This window comes from Bos taurus, chromosome 2 (assembly GCF_002263795.3).
Source record: "Bos taurus isolate L1 Dominette 01449 registration number 42190680 breed Hereford chromosome 2, ARS-UCD2.0, whole genome shotgun sequence".
Lineage (NCBI taxonomy): Eukaryota > Metazoa > Chordata > Mammalia > Artiodactyla > Bovidae > Bos > Bos taurus.
This window is the reverse complement of record NC_037329.1, coordinates 118,826,553-118,845,071: the sequence shown is the minus strand read 5'-3', so window position 1 is coordinate 118,845,071 and position 18,519 is coordinate 118,826,553.

Here is an 18,519-nt window from a genome sequence, read left to right as displayed (position 1 = left end):
ATGGTGATTGGTACAATGAAAAAATGCAGGGCTGACAAGATGGTAATGTGCCTGAGATGTCGGCACACTCCCGTGAATACAGACCTGAAGGTGCTATGGAAGCGAGAGGGAGGTTGAAGAAGACCGAGAGACAAACCTAAAACCATGAAATGTGCCCTCCCCCACCCTACCTTCCTGGCGGCCGCAGCAGGGGAGGCCACATGTGTGGGAGAGACACAGAAACCCTTTCCAGATGAGAGCTGGGTGCCCTGGAGAGGGATAGGCTGAGTGATCGATCGCCTTGTGATGTGTTCTTTTCACCCCACAGAGGCCTCCATGGATCATTGCCCAATTCCAGCCTCTCCCCACCCCGCCTCCCATGGCACTGAAAACAGCCCCAGATGGTAACATCAGGCTGAGGGCAGAAGTACAGACAAGCAGACCTGCAGCCTAGCAGTCCCTTCTTTCCCCTGGCGGGAACAGGGCATTCCAACCACAAGGCCTGGCTCATGAAAAGAGTCGTGCGGGGAGAATGTGCCCACAAGTCCCCTGATGGGGGTGGAGCGTGGTGGCACATGGGGAGTTGCCAAATTCCCACTGTCATGCCAGAGGCCATTCCTATGCCCACTCATATTCCTTGAGCTCACTAGGAGGGAGCTCAAGATAAACCCTAAATTTCAGTCCCTTTCATATTTACCCGCTGCCAGCCAAGATAGCTGATATCTGGTGAACAGGAACTCACTGAGAAAATTAATCAGATTTCTGGAAAGTATAAGCTAATGCAGATTTAATCAATACATGAAATCAGATTCATTTTAGCTGCTAATGACACGGACTACACATAACTGTATAAACACAATGAACATTTATTTCTCTCTGTTGTAGAAGTTTAAAGATGGATAGTTCATGGCTGATGTTGTAGCTCTGTTTTACTGGGTCTTTGAAGACACAGGTTTCATTCTGGATCACTATTCCTCCATCTTGTCCTCATGATTCAAACTGGCAGCGAAAGCTCCAGCCATTACCTCTATGCTCCAGGCAACAGGGTAGCGGAGGGGTGAGGAAGGAACAAAAATCAATTGCCTTCAGATTTCTAAACAGTAACACTGGATTTAAGAAAATAGTTGAATGATATTTTTAAAGTATCAAAGAGAAAGAACTTGGAACCTAGATTTTGATCTTTAGCTAGATTATCAGCTATATAAAGGGTATAACCCCTTTATCATATACAGCCCCTCTTTGAAATCACTGTTAGAGGAAGCCTTCCAACAAGAAGAGAAATATAGGTGTGCTCAACAATAGGGAGAAAAAGTGATTAAATACTTATTTAAATTACTCTTGTCTAAGTAAATTGTTCTGTGCAATGCTGGCAAAGTACAGCCTGGGTGGGTATAAGCTGGGAGGTGGCAGAGTGGGTGGGAGCCCTATCAAGAACGTGGAAGGGAAATTGACTCCATTGGGTTACCTTTTTGAGAAAGAGAGGGAAACTTATCAGCTGACTGGAGAGGAACTCTCAAATGTGCTGGTGTTTTTATACTTTCACTGGTCTAAAATCAATATGCTCTGTCTCTTCAGCTATTTGTTCTCTGCTCAAAATTTCCAGGTAACAGTTCCAAACTTCCCAGCGGTGGGATGGAGGCCAGATTGGAGAGGGGGCGGGGCGTTCAACAAAGGTCAGAGTCCAGGGCCAGTGAAGTTTATCTTTACCTGTGTTATTTACCTGGCAAAGGTTCAGGTCTTAAATTAACAGGAAATTACGAAGGCCTTAGAGAAAGCGGTAGGCTGCCAAGAGTATTTCTTCCTTCCCTCTGTTCATGCCCTAAAAATCATGAAACAAACAGGCTTGCTCTTATGTCTCTGGTTTAGCAATGGAGACATAAAGTGAAACTAGGATTTCTGAAACAATTTGCTTCTTTATATTTGCTCAGCTTCCCGGTGGCTCAGTGGTACTGAATTCACCTGCAATGCAGGAGATGCAGGAGACCTGGGTTCTATCCCTGAGTCAGGAAAATCCCCTGGAGGAGGGCATGACAACCCACTCCACTATTCTTGCCTGGAAAATCCCATGGACAGAGGAGCCTGGTGGGCTACAGTCCATGGGGTCACAAAGAGTCAGACACGACTGAAGCGACTTAGCACACGTATTTGCTCAAGTAGAGCTTGGGAGGAGGAGTGATAGAAAAGTGCTGATTTAGAAATCAAGGAGTAATGTTGATTGAGTTGCTGGCACCTCTTTCTCTTCTCTTCTCCCTCTTTTTCATCCCAGTCTTTTCTTCCTTCCTCCTTCCCCTCCCTCCCTTGTGCTAGAAGCTCATCTCCTCATTGCTGGGGAAGAAAAGGATTCTTTTCCTCCATTCTAGATTCTTTGGCTGGTGTAATAATTAAGTTGACAGATGACAAATTAATAGGAGAAAAACAAATTACGTGCATACTGGAGCCCCACAAAGACAGAAGATACAAAGGCAGTTGGCCAATTGAGGCTTTGCTGCCATCCTGAGCTGAGGAAAGGGTTAGGGGTCTGGGGTGCCAGAGGAGGATGAGGGCCATTCATAGGAAGATGGGAAGAGCAGATGGTTGGCATCAGATATTACCCAGGCCGGTAAGTCTCTCAGATTAGAAAAAAGTTATCTCTGGTAAGAGCTGTCTTTTTGATACAAGCTTCCTTTCAAAAATCTCTTAGGCTTCCCTGATGGCTCAGACAGTAAAGAATCTGCCTGCTAAGCAGATTCAATCCCTGGGTCAGGAAGATCCTGGGTCAGAAGGACAATGGCAACCCACTCCACTATTTTTGCCTGGAGAATCACCTGGACAGAGGAGCCTGGTGGGCTACAGTCCATGGGGTCACAAGAAGTTGGACACAACTGAGCGACTAACGTGTTCACTTTTCAGGCAGTTAAAGAAGAGGTAAAAAGGTTTTCCTAAGTTTTCAAGGTCTTAATCGCCTTCAGTTCAAAATAATCCACACACCAAAGTGGCACACTTTCGGGTGGCATGTTATGCTCCCCTTTGTGTTCTCCCTGGCCAGCACTGGTTCCCATTAGGGCACTGGGAGTACAGATCTCTGGGACAGCAGGTGTTCTTCTGGGGGTTAAGCATCTCAGCCTTACCTGAACTCTAGGGTCTAATGAAGGTTCATTAAGAAGCCTGGGAGAGGACGCTGAACCAGAAACCCTGACTTAAGCCCCTGTAGTGCTCCCGAGGGGCCCACGATGGTACAGCGGTGTCAGGGGGAGTGGTGGGCAGGCCCTCAGGGCACACCTGCACTATCTGGGTGGATGGGGGAAGGGCACAGAGGCACCCCCTCCATCAGCAGAAACCTAGCCACATTTCTGCCATTCTACCCCATCCCAGCCCCACACATCCACTGAGGGGCTCATGATAGAAGACCCGAGAGCAACAGCTGAAAGGACATCTGGGTGAAGGGTGCACGCTAGCCCACCCTGCTTAATTAGCATCCAGGAGCAGCTGACAGGCTCCCTGAGCAGGGCTTGCACGTCTGCATCTTTAGCACAGCGTTGGCAAAAAGCAGCCTCGACCTGCACCCTCAAAGAGGGTATCTGCACCCGCTGCCGGGGCCATGGCTTCCAGGCGGCTCCAGGAGGCTGTGTCCACATCTGAGGCTCGGTGGGGCAGGGAGTGAACAACAGCTGAACTGTGCTGTAAGAACTTCAAAGCCACTCAACTTGGTCTTCCTTTAAAAATCCACCTAGTCAGACTCTGTAGGATTTCAATACCTTTAGACCATGAAATTCTTGCACCCTGGATATGTTCCAGTGTCTCCTAGTTTACAGTCTATGGGAACTTGAATAGAGTTTGTATCCTGCTGTTGTGTGAAAATTGTATAAATCTTAATCATGTTGAATTGGTTCATGATGCTTTTTAGGTCTACTATATCCTTCTACTTCTCTGTATATTCTATTAATTTTTGAGAGTTTGATATTGAAATTCCAATTAAAAAATCTTAATTTATCTACTCAAAAATAATTGTAATATATAGTGGAACTGTATGTAACTTTGTTCTATATTTTCCAAGTCTCATTTAAATGTATTGCCATACTTTTATAATTGAAAAAAATAAAAGAATGAGAAAAAAAATCCACCTGGTTGTATCAACTTGGAGCTTGAGCCTGAGTCTCTCCAGATCCAGCTTTATGGTAGGATGATGCTGGTCACGAGTGGCCAGGAAGCTCTAACGGTACCAGGGGAGCTCTAAAAGTAGAATGAGACCATACCTCTCCAGGACATCATGAATGTACAGATTTCAGCAACCAGGCACACTTTCCCTGCCAGGCACCTCGAGATCAGAGGGGATGAAAGGACAGTATTCACAGGCGTCATCTCCATTCCTCAGTTAAGACTCAGAGCAAGCTCCACTTTACAGAATATCAAATAGAAGGTCAGCTGTGTCCATGGGGTGGACCTGAGGGCCAGCACTCACCACGGACTTCCTGCTCCTCTACCTATACGTCTCATTCTGTGCATTTTCAGCCTCCCCTTAGTCCCCTAATTGATAAGATCTAGGACATATGTGTTTGAGCATATGGACATCAGTGACTTCATGATCAATGTTCACAGGGGGACTGGTGTAAGATAAGCTGACCACTAAATATGAATCTTATTGTAACATTTCTTGCTCAGACCAGATCCTGGCTGGAACTTCTCTTTCCCAGAGGGATGGATCAAGGATTCAAAAAGATGGGCTCAGTGAGTGCATGGAAACATGTGTTCCATTGACAGATCTGTGTGTTCGATGGGACCCCTTGTTCCCTATGAAAACACATGGAAGAGATGCCTTTCTGGTCTTGGAATTAAGCACGTGATTGTTTCTAAACTCACAGACATCCTGAGTAAAACAGCTGGTCTTGTTTCTTTCTTTGTATGGGCTACTAGGAAGCTCAAACTGTGGCTCGTAACTAGCAACTGTGTAGAACTTTCATTACAAGCATTTTGTGTATCAACCTTATCCCTGGCTTCACATTATTTCTCCTAAGCTAATTCTCTCTTCTTCCCAATAGCATCTGTGACTTCTTAAAAAATATTTTATTAATGTATTTCGCAAGCAAGCTTAAATTTTTTTTCTCTATTTTTTAGTCAGAGCAGGATCAAAATAAAGATACACATAAAATATCTCAAATGTTTTCACTTGGGCTTATCCTGAACTCTGTGCCATTCTCTAATCTGGGAAGCTCAGGGGTTTTATTGAGATGAAAGTTTCTATTTCAGCCTTTGAGAATAATCATTGTGTTACCATTTCTGTGATTCCTGCAGTAGAAAGAATTTTTACCCACTTGCAGTCTTTCAAAACTCCTCTTCTTCCATCTGATGTTTACTTGACATGTGACATAATAGTTATGAACTTATCTTTATTGCTTGGATAGTGGAATGGGATTCAGAAACTCATGTCCTCATGGAGCCTTATAATCCTCAGGAAGAATTCTAAGAATTTTGAGTTTTTAAGCACTTTTCCCCGCTCTGGTCATGGATCTGGTAGATTAACATCAGAAAGTCACTAGCTTGTCTGCGAGGCAAACTTAAGAAGAACAAAATGCAGTCACTAAAGCTTCATTAGAGCCTCCACTGGCCTCCATCTCTCTCAGGCAGCAACACAGACAACAGGGACCTGAAAACCCAGTGTGTGCTTACAGAGGAATGTATGTATTCATTACGGTGTAATTCTGAAGGCAGCGGTCAGTCCTCTTCTCAGCATATTTCTTGCAGAAAAAGAACGGACAATAAAGACAATAAAAAAAGAAAAAAAAATCACCCGCTATTCTATTATTAACAGGTAGGGGGTTAACCTTCAAGGTTTTTAACAAAATCTTGATTATATTTAACACATATTTATTGATGGCCTAGAATATGTAAATCCCTGTGTCATGCCCTAGAATATGACAATATTCAAAACCAGACACAATCCCTGGTCCATGACTCCTGCTGCTGCTGCTAAGTCGCTTCAGTCATGTCCGACTCTGTGCGACCGCATAGATGGCAGCCCACCAGGCTCCCCCGTCCCTGGGATTCTCCAGGCAAGAACACTGGAGTGGGTTGCCATGACTCCTACCATAGGTCTGCTCTACCATTAACTATTCATGCAGATGGCACCACGCAGTGTTCGAGTACCTGCTTTTCTCCCTGGACCATATATTGTGGATATCTTTCCATGTCAACATCTATAGACGGACACTGTCATTTCAAAAGGCTAAATAGTGTCACGTATATGTAATTTGTTGTTGTTTAGTCGCTAAATCGTGTCTGACTCTTTTGTGACCCCATGCACTATAGTCCGCCAAGCTCCTCTATCCATGGGAATTCCCAGGCAAGAATACTGGAGTGGGTTGCCATTTCCTTCTCCAGGGGATATTCCTGACCTGGGGATTGAACTCATGTCTCCTGCATTGGCAGATGGATTCTTTACCACTGAGCTACCTCGGAAGTCCCATATATATGATTAACCGTGCGTATGTACATGTTCAGTTGCTTCAGTTATGTTCAACTCTTCTTGCAACCTCATGGATTGTAGCCCTCCAGGCCCCTCAGTCCATGGGATTCTCCAGGCAAGAATACTGGAGTGGGCTGCCATACCCTCCTCCAGGGGATCTTCCTGACCTAGGGATCCAACTGGCGTCTCCTGCATTACAGGCAAGTTCTTTACCATCTGAGCCACCGGGGAAGCCCATGATTAACCATACTTTATTTCAATCAGTACCCTAATGTTGGGGATTTTTCAGTTTAGTTGCTCAGTCATGTCCGACTCTTTGCGACCTCATGAACCACAGCACGCCAGGGCTCCCTGTCCATCACCAACTCCTGGAGTTTACCCAAACTCATACCCATTGAGTCAGTGATGCCATCCAACCATCTCATTCTCTGTCGTCCTCTTCTCCTCCTGCCCTCAATCTTTCCCAGCATCAGGGTCTTTTCAAATGAGGCAGCTCTTTGCATCAGGTGGCCAAAGTATTGGAGTTTCAGCTTCAACATCAGTCCTTCCAATGAACACCCAGGACTGATCTCCTTTAGGATGGACTGGTTGGATCTCCTTGCAGTCCAAGGGATTCTCAAGAGTCTTCTCCAACACCACAGTTCAAAAGCATCAATTCTTCTCTGCTCAGATTTCTTTATAGTCCAACTCTCACATTCATACATGACTACTGGAAAAACCATAACCTTGACCAGATGGACCTTTGTTGACAAAGTAATGTCTCTGCTTTTTAATAAGCTGTCTAGGTTGGTTATACCTTTCCTTCCAAGGAGTAAGCATCTTTTAATTTCATGGCTGCAATCACCATCTGCAGTGATTTTTGAGCCAAAAAAAAAAAAAAAATAGTCAGCCACTGTTTCCACTGTTTCCCCATCTATTTCCCATGAAGTGATGGGACTGGATGCCATGATCTTAGTTTTCTGAATGTTGAGCTTTAAGCCAACTTTTTCACTGTCCTCTTTCACTTTCATCAAGAGGCTCTTTAGTTTTTCACTTTCTGCCATAAGGGTGGTGTCATTTGCATATCTGAGCTTATTGATATTTCTCCTTGCAATCTTGATTCCAGTTTGTGCTTCTTCTAGTCCAGCGTTTCTCATGATGTACTCTACATATAAGTTAAATAAGTAGGGTGACAATATACAGCCTTGACGTACTCCTTTTCCTATTTGGAACCAATCTGTTGTTCCATGTCCAGTTCTAACTGTTGCTTCCTGACCGGCATACAGGTTTCTCAAGAGGCAGGTCAGGTGGTCTGGTATTCCCATCTCTTGAAGAATTTTCCACAGTTTATCCACACAGTCAAAGGCTTTGGCATAGTCAGTAAAACAGAAATAGATGTTTTTCTAGAACTCTCTTGCTTTTTCCATGATCCAGCAGATGTTGGCAATTTGATCTCTGGTTCCTCTGCCTTATCTAAAACCAGCCTGAACATCTGGAAGTTCACGATTCACATATTGCTGAAGCCTGGCTTGGAGAATTTTGAGCATTACTGTACTAGCGTGTGAGATGAGTGCAATTGTGTGGTAGTTTGAATTGGGGACTTTTATGCCATTATAATGGAGAAGACAATGGCACCCCAGTCCAGTACTCTTGCCTGGAAAATCCCATGGACGGAGGAGCCTGGTAGGCTGCAGTTCATGGGGTCGCTGGAGTCAGACACGACTGAGCGACTTCACTTTCACTTTTCACTTTCATGCATTGGAGAAGGAAATGGCAACCCACTCCAGTGTTCTTTCCTGGAGAATCCCAGGGATGGGGAAGCCTGGTGGGCTGCCGTCTATGGGGTCGCACAGAGTCGGACACGACTGAAGCAACTTAGCAGCAGCAGCAGCAGCATGCCATTATAAAAAGCACCTCTGTGCACAGCCTGACACATACAGATCTTGTGCACTGGTCTTATGATTTGAAAATCCTCTCAATCATCATTTTAAAGATGCTCTTAAACCATCCTCAGATATACCAGTGTGGAAAATTGGCTCCAAGTCACCCATAATCATTCTGGCTTTCCTAGTTCAATGACTTCTGCCTGTTCTCAGGTAATAATTTTGTATAGGAAGCTTGACTTGTTTGCATTCAAGTCGAGCTGACTGGAACTGCTTGGGACATGATTGAGGAGAGTCTGCCTTCATCCTTGTAATGGCCTTACTTTCTCCAGTGACAGCATCATTTCATATTGGTCTTAGAGATAATGATTGCACTGCCTTGTCACTTCTGGTGGTGGAAGGAACCATGCGTGCTTGGTTGCTTCAGTCGTGTTCAACTCTGCGATTTTACGGACCGTAGCCTGCCAGGCTCCTGTGTTGATGGGATTCTCCAGGCATGAACACTAGAGTGGGTTGCCACGCCCTCCTCCAGGGGATCTTCCTGACCCAGGGATTGAACCTGCATCTCCTGTTTCTCATACATTACAGGTGGATTCTATACAGCTGAGCCACTGGGGAAGCCCAGAAGGAAACATATCCTTTTCCATTTACAGTTCGTTTGAGAACTAGCACCTCCTTCCTGCAATATCCTGGTGCTCATTAAGTGTACCTGATAGATGAATGCATGAATGAATAGCTTCTGTGACTGGAAAAATGCTGTGACTGAGGGACAGACAGTTCACATGTAGGAGGTAGCATGCAGGTGGTGGTAGGCAGGCTTGAGATCATAACATGGGTAAGTTAAAGATGAATGTTCCAGTTTCTAGAAAAAACAAAACAAAACACTAGAAACAACACCAAGAAGTTTGGCTAAAAAAATAGATGAAATAAATGGCAGACTAAATATACTCAGGGAAGAGATGAATAGAAAAAAAGGACAGATGGGATAAACAGAAAACTAAACCAATACGGTAAACTGAAATCTAACCATATTAATAATTATTTACATCAATGAACGAAATACTTTTATGTGAAAAATAGAGATTGTCAGATTGTATTAAAAAAAAACATGTAGCACTTTCACTATGATAGACTCATCCCCCAGCTTCAATCAATTTCAAAGGGTTGAAAACACACAGGTACAGTATCTGAGGTATTTAATTAGTCATCAATAAAATATCTAGGAATTCCTCAAATATATGGGACACTTTCTAAGTAGCCCGTGGGGCAAATGAAAACAAGTAAAGTTAGGAAATATTTTTAATTGAGTAAAAGTAAAAATAAAACACCAAAATGTGTGAGGTATGACTAAATCAGTATGTAGAAAGTTTTTTTTGTTATAGCTATGGATTGTATGTCCCTCTTTCCCCTCAATTTTTTTTTTTTGGCTGTTGTTCTGTTTTTTGTTTTCTTTCAAAGTTCTATTAAAAAATAATTTTATTTATTTATTTATGGTTGTGCTGGGTCTTCACTGCTTTGGTGGGCTTTCTCTAGTTATGGCAAGCAGGGGCTATTCGTTGCGGAGCGCAAGCTTCTCATTGCAGTGGCTTCTCTTGTTGCAGAGCATGGGCTCTAGGCACACAGGCTTCAACCAGTGCAGCTTGCAGGCTGCGTACTTGTGGCGCGTGGGCTCTAGAGCGCAGGATCAGTAGTTGTAGCACATGGACTATGTTGCTCTGCATTATGCAGGATTCTCCTGGACCAGGAATTGAACCTGCGTCTCCTGCATTGGCAGGCAGATTCTTTTCCACTATGCCACCAGGGAAGTCCCTGTTTTTTGTTTTTAAATATTTGTTTAGTTGTTACCAGTTGCAGTATGCAAGATCTTTTAACTGCAGCATTATTTTTTGGTTTTTTTTTTTTTTTTTTTCCAAATTCAAACTCTTAGTTGCAGCATATGGGATCTAGTTCCCTGATCAAACCTGGGATCAAACCTGGGGCCCCCTGGCATAGGAAGCACAGAGTCTCAGCCACTGGACCACCTGGGAAGCCCTCCCATCAACTTTTTGAATGAGACAGCATTGCTGTTTTCTGTCTCTGTCTCACTGTTATTTGTCAGGTGTGTATCAGAGAGCTAATTAGTCTTTGTACTTCACAGAATTAGTCTAAAAACACATGGCAGTTGCACCAATGAAGGTCTCTGACCAGGATTTCTGGCCCTCGGGGAGTACACCCTGGCCATAATTGGCTTCTGTGCAGTGAGAATCAGGCCTCACTTTTTCCTGGACAGCCACCCTGACTCATTTCTGTCTTTGTTCCTCAGGCCATGACAGTGAAGGTGTCAGGCAGCTTGTTCTTGGGGCCTCAAACATGGAGAGAGAAGTATACTGCAAGCTTGAAGATGGTATTGGGGATCCTGTGCAAAAGGGTGTGTATGTTTAAGGATGTTCATGGTAGTACTGTTTTTAAGAGTGAAAGACTGGGAAAATGTGTATCTTCATCAGTGAAAGTGAAAGTGTCTGTTGCTCAGTTATGTCCAATTCTTTGCATCCCCATGGACTGTAACCCACCAGGCTCCTCTGTCCATGGAATTCTCCAGGCAAGAATACTGGAGTGGATTGCTATTCCCTTCTCCAAGGGATCTTTCCCATCCAGGGATCAAACCCAGGTCTCCTGCATTGTTAGGCAGATTCTTTACTGTCTGAGCCAACACGCACATTATTATATCCATCAGTAGGTGACGTGTTAAAAAAGGAAAAAACCAATACTGAGAATGTACATGTTGATCATCTCCTCAGCATTCCATGCTTCCTTACTGAAAGTGAAAGTCACTCAGTCATGTCAGACTCTTTGCGACCTGGAATTCTCCAGGTCAGAATAATGGAGTGGGTAACCTTTCCCTTCTCCAGGGGATCCTCCCAACCCAGGTCTCCTGCATTGCAAGTGGATTCTTTACCAGCTTAGCCACAAGGGAAGCCCAAGAACACTGGAGTGGGTAGCCTATCCCTTCTCTAGTAGATCTTCCTGAACCAGGAATTGAACCAGGGTCTCCTGCGAAGCAGGCGGATTCTTTACCAACTGGGCTATTAGGGAAGCCCTTACTAAATAAGCTTCTTTACTAAAACAACCTAATTTTCACTCAGATCATATGCCTTCTCTCATGCAATCTACTCACTTCAGGGGAAGCTAATTCAACCCGAATCTGTAGGTGGCCCCTGGGAGGTCTAAGACAATCAGCACATTCCACTCCCCTGGTCTCCATCACTGGTGGTTTGTGACTCAAAGGGGTCCAATTAGAGTAAATTATAGGACTGCTGCTTGGAATGCTGGGAAAGGCACAGGCTTGTGGGCCCTTTCTGGATGTTGACAAAGACATATTGCAACTGTCAGGGAGGCAACCTTTTCCCTGCACCCTCTTAGGGTTTTTCGACTGGGCTTGAGATGTAAACTGACATGAGACAGATTAACAAGAGGAAAACATACAAATTTCTAAGAATGTTATATGACATTGGAACCCTTATAAGGAAATGAACACCCCCCAAAAACAGAAAAACATATATGCTTTTATATTAGTTTAAAAAAGACAGGCAATTGTGGAAAAGTTACTGAACTGTGTGGGGAGGCTAAAGGAAGGTAAGAATTATTTTAACAAAGCCTGTTTGTATAGAATTCTCTCAGTCCCAACTGTCAGTTTTGTCCTTGATAAGAATATTACTTTCTTTCTGGTACTTGGAAGGCTTCTTTCATATGGGAGTTTTTAATTTCCTATTTTCAGGAAGGAAAGGGGAGATTAGGATGCCATTCTTGCATCATCTGTGCTTTAAGTGTTTTTAGCTCAAAACAAATATGGCACATTTATGGGTAAAATACGCTGTCACCCTTCATGGTCCTGGGTGTGTCAGGCCATGGGACCTTCCTGGGACAGACTCCTTCCCCATACTCTCTGCCTGCCTCTTGTTTGTAGAAAAGCTGTAGTCACCTAGGCCTCCCCTGAGTCACAAGAGCCTGGCTCAAGAATTAATGATTCAAAGAATGTGAACATGTAGTGGCAAAAATAGCCAGTTGAGCCAGGAGAGCTGGTAAGAATTTAAACAGAGAATCAGCCATATTCAAACTGAGCAGAACACAGCAGGGCTCCTCCCAAGTACAAAACTGAGCAGTTAATGATTAGGATAATAAGAGTATATATGTAAGTGGGCAACTAAAATTGTTAGCAAGGAGATATTATAGACTATGTTGACAGCTTCCACTCCAAACTTGTGAGAATGTGGTGCCCTATGTCCGCACAGGTTCATTGAGCATTAGCTGCCCCAGACTCCTTGTCTGGTACCTTACAATGAACACTGCACTTTCCTGCACCACAGCCTCATGGTGGTAGATTGCCTTTACTGTGCGCAGGCAAGTAGACTCAAGTTTGATTTGGTAACAGGTGCTATTGGCAGCCGTCTTACAACCTCAAGGAGTCTTAGTACGAAGCTAACTTCATGGAAGGCAGAGTGGAGAAAAAGAAAGAAATGGGATCTTTGGATTAAGCCCACCCCAGAGCCTGCTTGATCAGTAGACTCTACAGATCATGAGCCACTGTTTCCCTTATTGGCTAAGCCAGATGCAGCTAGGTCCCCCTTCCCCATCTGTGAGTCCGACAGGCATCATAGCCAGTATTCGCTGATTAGCACTGGGAGCCAGCAATATGCGGAACCTGCAGAGGCTCATTTGATCAGTTAAGGAACAGTCAGATGACAGCACCTCATGTAGCTGTTAAAAATGATGTATTGCATGGAACAATTTCCAAGAGAAGTGACAAGAGCGGGTGGCAAATATAGGCATGAAATCTTATATAATCAGGGGAAAAAATGTCCATTTTAACCAAGTGATCTCTTTGGCGGCATTGGGAAAGGGCGTAACAGGAGAGAGGAATCTTGTTTGCCTCAGTTATTTCAGCTTAAACCCCATCTGAGGCTAGAGGGAGATTAGGGCACCCCCTCCTGGGGGTCACCTGGTCAGAGGGTAAGAGGGTGAAGGTCAGAGGAGAAGCTCAGGGGAAGAGACCTACTCTTGGAAATGCCAACGTGGGGGCAGCCCAGACTGGATATCAAGCCTTAAAACACCCGATACTTACTGACCCAACAGTTGCCCCAGGGCGGATCTGCTCTGTCCAGGAGGCACTGAGGCCCGAACCTCCTGGTTGTGGGGGTAAAGGGAGCTGGGCTTCTGGAAAGTGGAGAGCTGGCTCATTTCAAGGCTTGTCCTCCTCCCTGGATTTGAGCTTCTGGTGAGTGACAGCCGTCTTGTTTTGAGTTCCCAGTTATCCAGGATTAACATGTGCACTGGTGCAGGGCAACTCTGAACAGAGGGGCCCAGGCCTAGGCGAGGGTGGGGCACAAAGATCAAAAGTGAGGGTTTCACACCTGCGAAGCTCTGAGAAACTGGTCTCCCTCCCTTCGTGGTCAGGCCTGACTTGATAGCTGGAAGTTCTGCTTCCTGGCAGTTTCAGAAGCATCTCCTTTACACGCAGATATCATTTTTAAGGAGCCCTTTGCGCAGGAAAGTCTTGATCTGCTTAAGGGCTCTCAGTGAGAATACACTTGAAAAGAGAAATCCAATACTGAGGAATTTGCATATTTAGAAAGCTTCCCACAGAAGGCCGAGCCTTGGAGCCTGTGAATGAAGTCTTTCTATGTTTGTTGTACCATGTGAAGGATACAGAAGGGAGGAGAGAAAGGAGTGCAGGGCATCAGGCGGCTGAGCCGGTGGGGGCGGCGCGTGTGCCAAGAGTGCGGAGGACTCTGGGATGTGTGTGGAGTCACCTCCCCCTGCAGGTTTCCAGGGAGCTGCTTTGCATGAGATAAACACGCAACCTTGTTCTCAATGCCAAGGGCCGCCACTGTTTGGTGCTCTGCAGCCTCCTCTTCCCTGGAGGACCGGGCCTGGTGGGGAGGGGCAGGGCAGCCCAGTGGGCAACGCTGGGGAGGGGCAGACTCTAGCCGTTTGGTGTTTCTAAGAGATTCAGCCCCACACTCAGAGGGGCTCCTTTCCCATCCCTTCTCACTTCCCTGGGGTCCTGTGGGAACCAAGGGGCGGTCAGGAGACCTGACTCTTGTCGTTTGCTCCCTTTGGCCCCACCCCATGCTCGTCTTCTTCCAGCTCTGGAGAGGCTGAGTGAGAAAGCCTTGAGGAGGAAGGAGGCTTTGAAGCCTCAGTTCAGTTCATTTGCTCAGTCGTGTCCAACTCTTTGAGACCCCATGGACTGCAGCAGGCCCGGCTTCCCTGTCCATCACCAACTCCAGGAGCTTGCTCAAACTCAGGGCCAGGAATTGGTCCCAGTAAGGGTCCTCATTGTGGGTTCTTAGCTGGAGGAAGCAGGAGGCTCCCCCTAGAGGTCACAGTGAGAAAGATGCGGGTGTTTTAGCAACACCCTCCTCCACTTCCACCCCACCCCAGGGCCTGTTGGGTGTATCCTCTTGGAAAGATGAAAGACCCTCTGAGGTTGCTGTCCCAATTCTTGTTTCAACTCCTGAGTGTGCACTTGGGGTCAAGTTGCTGAGGTGTCTACATGTGTAAAAGCAACAGTCAGAACTGGACATGGAACAATGGACTGGTTCCAAACTGGGAAAGGAATAGGTCAAGGCTGTATATTGTCACCCTGCTTATTTAACTTCTGTGCAGAGTATATCAAGCGAAATGCCAGGCTGGATGAAGCACAAGCTGCAATCAAGATTGCCGGGAGAAATATCAATAACCTCAGATGTGCAGATGACACCAGCCTTACAGAATACGAATTAAAGAGCCTCCTGATGAAAGTGAAATCTAGGAGAATGAAAAAGCTGGCTTTAGTTTTAAACTAAACATTCAAAAAAACTAAGATCATGGCGTCTGGTCACATCACTTTATGGCAAATACATGGTGAAACAATGGAAACAATGACAGACTTTATCTTCTTGGGTTCCAAAATCACTGCAGATGGTGACTGCAGCCATGAAATTAAAAGACGCTTGCTCCTTGAAAGAAAAGTTATAACCAACCTAGACAGCATATTAAAAAGCAGAGACATTACTTTGCCAACAAAGGTCTGTCTAATCAAAGCTATGGTTTTTCCAGTAGTCAAGTATGGATGTGAGAGTTGGACTATAAAGAAAGCTGAGTGCTGAAGAATTGATGCTTTTGAACTGTGGTGTTACAGAAAACTCTTGAGAGTCCCTTGGACTGCAGGGAGATCCAACCAGTCCATCCTAAAGGAAATCAGTCCTGAATATTCATTGGAAGGACTGATGCTGAAGCTGAAACTCCAATACTTTGGCCATGATGCGAAGAACTGACTCATTTGAGAAGATCCTAATACTGGGAAAGATTGAGGGCAGGAAGAGAAGGGGCAACAGAGGATGAGATGGTTGGATGGCCTCACTGACTCATCAGACACACATCTGAGCAAACTCAGGGAAGTAGTGAAGGACAGGGAAGCCTGGTGTGCTGCAGTCCATGGAGTCGCAAAGAGTCATAGTGATTGAACAACAAAACTACATGTGTAACCTCAGATACTCCTAGAAGACACTGATATGATGGGATGCCATTCCCAAAGGTCCAAAATATACCCCAAATGATCCGTCATCCCTGGAGGATGAGACAGTCAGCATTATCCAACTCCCAGGGCTCAGCCAAGGGCCTGCTGGGAGCCCCAGGCTCTTTGAGCAACTGTAGTCTCTGGAACCTTCCATATACACTATGTCTCTGAAGATGGCTCATCAGCACATTAAAATCACCTCCAACCACACCTGCAGATAAAACCACACCCCAGTGCCATTCTCCAGCAGACTGCAATCCAAACACCATTTTGGGGGTATAATCAGATTCCCCAGAACATGGTAAAAGCAGTTCACTAGAGCACTGGAGGTGGGCATGCAAGAGAAGGGCAGAAAAATGGAGTGAGGTGGAGGAGAAGGGCATATAGGAGAATCCAGTGAGGGTGTTCAGCGTTTTCATGGAATCAGGCATCCCAGACTCTTCACCCTGAGTCCAGCGGAAGACAGGTGGGCCTTCCTGTGTGTCTCTTTTATGTACTCAACTGGGGTTGGTCACCCCAGACTTGTATAGACTTTTAGTTCTCTCTCTTGGAGGAGTCTGAGCTTGGCTTTCTTGCTTCAACCCTGCAGCTGGGACCAAGCGGTCCTCTTTCTTGGAGAGCTTCCTCCTTGTCAGCCAGCAATGCTACACGTCTAGCGAGGAGGTGCCTCAAGGCTCTTGGTCCCACTCCTTCTGTTAGTTCATGGCTCAGTTCCTCCTGGCTTTGGCCAGGAATGCATCTTGGGATGCTGACAAGGGCACTTTGTTGATTCAAATCCCTGCTTCGAGTCTCTATGGTTGTGCGAGGTGTGATCACGTATATAATCTGCGTATTATTTATGTATATGCTGTTTCTACATATACAGAAGAGGAGTTTCCTGGGGACACAGGATTTGCCTGAATTTCCTGGTAAAGCCACAACTTGCAACGGCAGTGTGAAAAGCTGTCCTTGCTCCACTGGGTTACAACTTGCCTTGCCTGACACGACAGTGAGCCCGAGACCCTAGGCAGGAGTTGGAAGAGGCTGTACTTAGGCGTTTCTCATGAATTTTATGGATGGATTTGTCAGTTCAGTTTTCTGGATCATAGTTACTAACGATCTGTACCTATAACCCACCATGCTTCATGACCAGTGGGACAGTGTTGTCCTCTGGAGGTGGCAATGGGATGGATAAAGGCCACAGTAGTATCTGAAAGCTCAGCACCTTTCACTTGGTCCTAGGCTCCTGGAACCAATGAGCTGGGTGGACCAGACAGGCAAGTGCTGGAGGATGGGGCTTTCTGGACTTGGTTCCACCTTTTCCTTCTTCTACTCTCATTCCCACCCTTGGATGGATTGCTCCAGTGGGACAGACCTGATTTTCCCAAGAAGAACCAACCCGTGGTCTGGAGACCATATTCAGAGTTGAGGTCTGAGTCCAGCCTGTTGAAGATGCTAAATCCTCAAGTCTAGCCTCAACCACGCTGTCTACAAGCTCACAGCCATGACAACCTTAGTTATTGCACTATGTTTACAAATATATTTGGTTCTACTTCTCTCTAGTTCTAAACTTCAAAAGCACCTCTTGGAGCTACCTTGGCTACCCCGGTGGCTCAGTGCTAAAGAATCTGCCTGCAGTGCAGGAGGCGAGGAGACGCAGGTTCGATCTTTGGGTCAGGAAGATCCCCTGGAGGAGGGCATGGCAACCCACTGCAGTATTCTTGCCTGGAGATTCCCATGGACAGAGGAGGCTGGTGGGCTACAGTCCATAGGGTTACAGAGTTGGACACGACTGAAGTGACTTGGCACTCACAGAGCTATCGCTTGAAATTGGCAGTAATTAAAATACATCTGACCCTTGAACAACATGAGGGGTTATCTGAGTTAATTTATAGTTGGCTGCTCTATCTGCGCTTGCTCGGCATCCTCACATTCAATCAGCCATGAGCCATGTAGTACTGCAGCATTTACTGTTGAAAAATATCTGTGTACAAGTGGATTTGTGTAGTTCAAACCTGAATTGTTCAAGGGTCAACTCTAGTTCAATCCCATGATTACATTTACAAACCACTCTGAATACAATGACCCAAGCCAAATCTGTTTGTTCAAAAATGGTCCTAATGGTGGCAGGCCTATTCACTCACGAGATTCTTTTATGTTCTGGGAAGGATTCGAGAGAGGAAAACACCTGGTCTCTGCCTCCAGGACCTAACGGGGGGAGGGGAGAGTGGTGGTGTGGGGGAGATGGACAACAAGGCCACACAGCAGGATGATGGGGGACTCTCGGAACGTGGCTGTTCTCATGGGGGAGGGCTTCCCATTCTTTAAGAGTGATGCCTGTGGTCCATGATAAGTACTGTGAGACCCAAGGCTAGACCAGCACAGCAGAGTATCTGGGGTGAACCCAGTGGTGCTGATTGCCAAGGAGGATGCTGTTGGCGTTTTGGGGTGGGATAATTATTTATTGTGTGGGACTGTCCCGTGCATTGTGTTGTTGGCCGTCACCACTAGTGGCCCATAGTATCCCCTAATTACTGTGACAGTCAGCACTGACTCTACATTTCCCTGGGTGGAAGGGGAGTAATGCGAGGTCACCACTGCTGGGGGGAATCTGACCACCAGGGGTCTGGGGCTCAAAGCAGCTGGAAATCCTCAGCTCCCCGCTACTTCCATGTTGGTGAAACGGTGGAGGTGGAAGGGAAAGAGGCAGGAGTGGGAGGCCA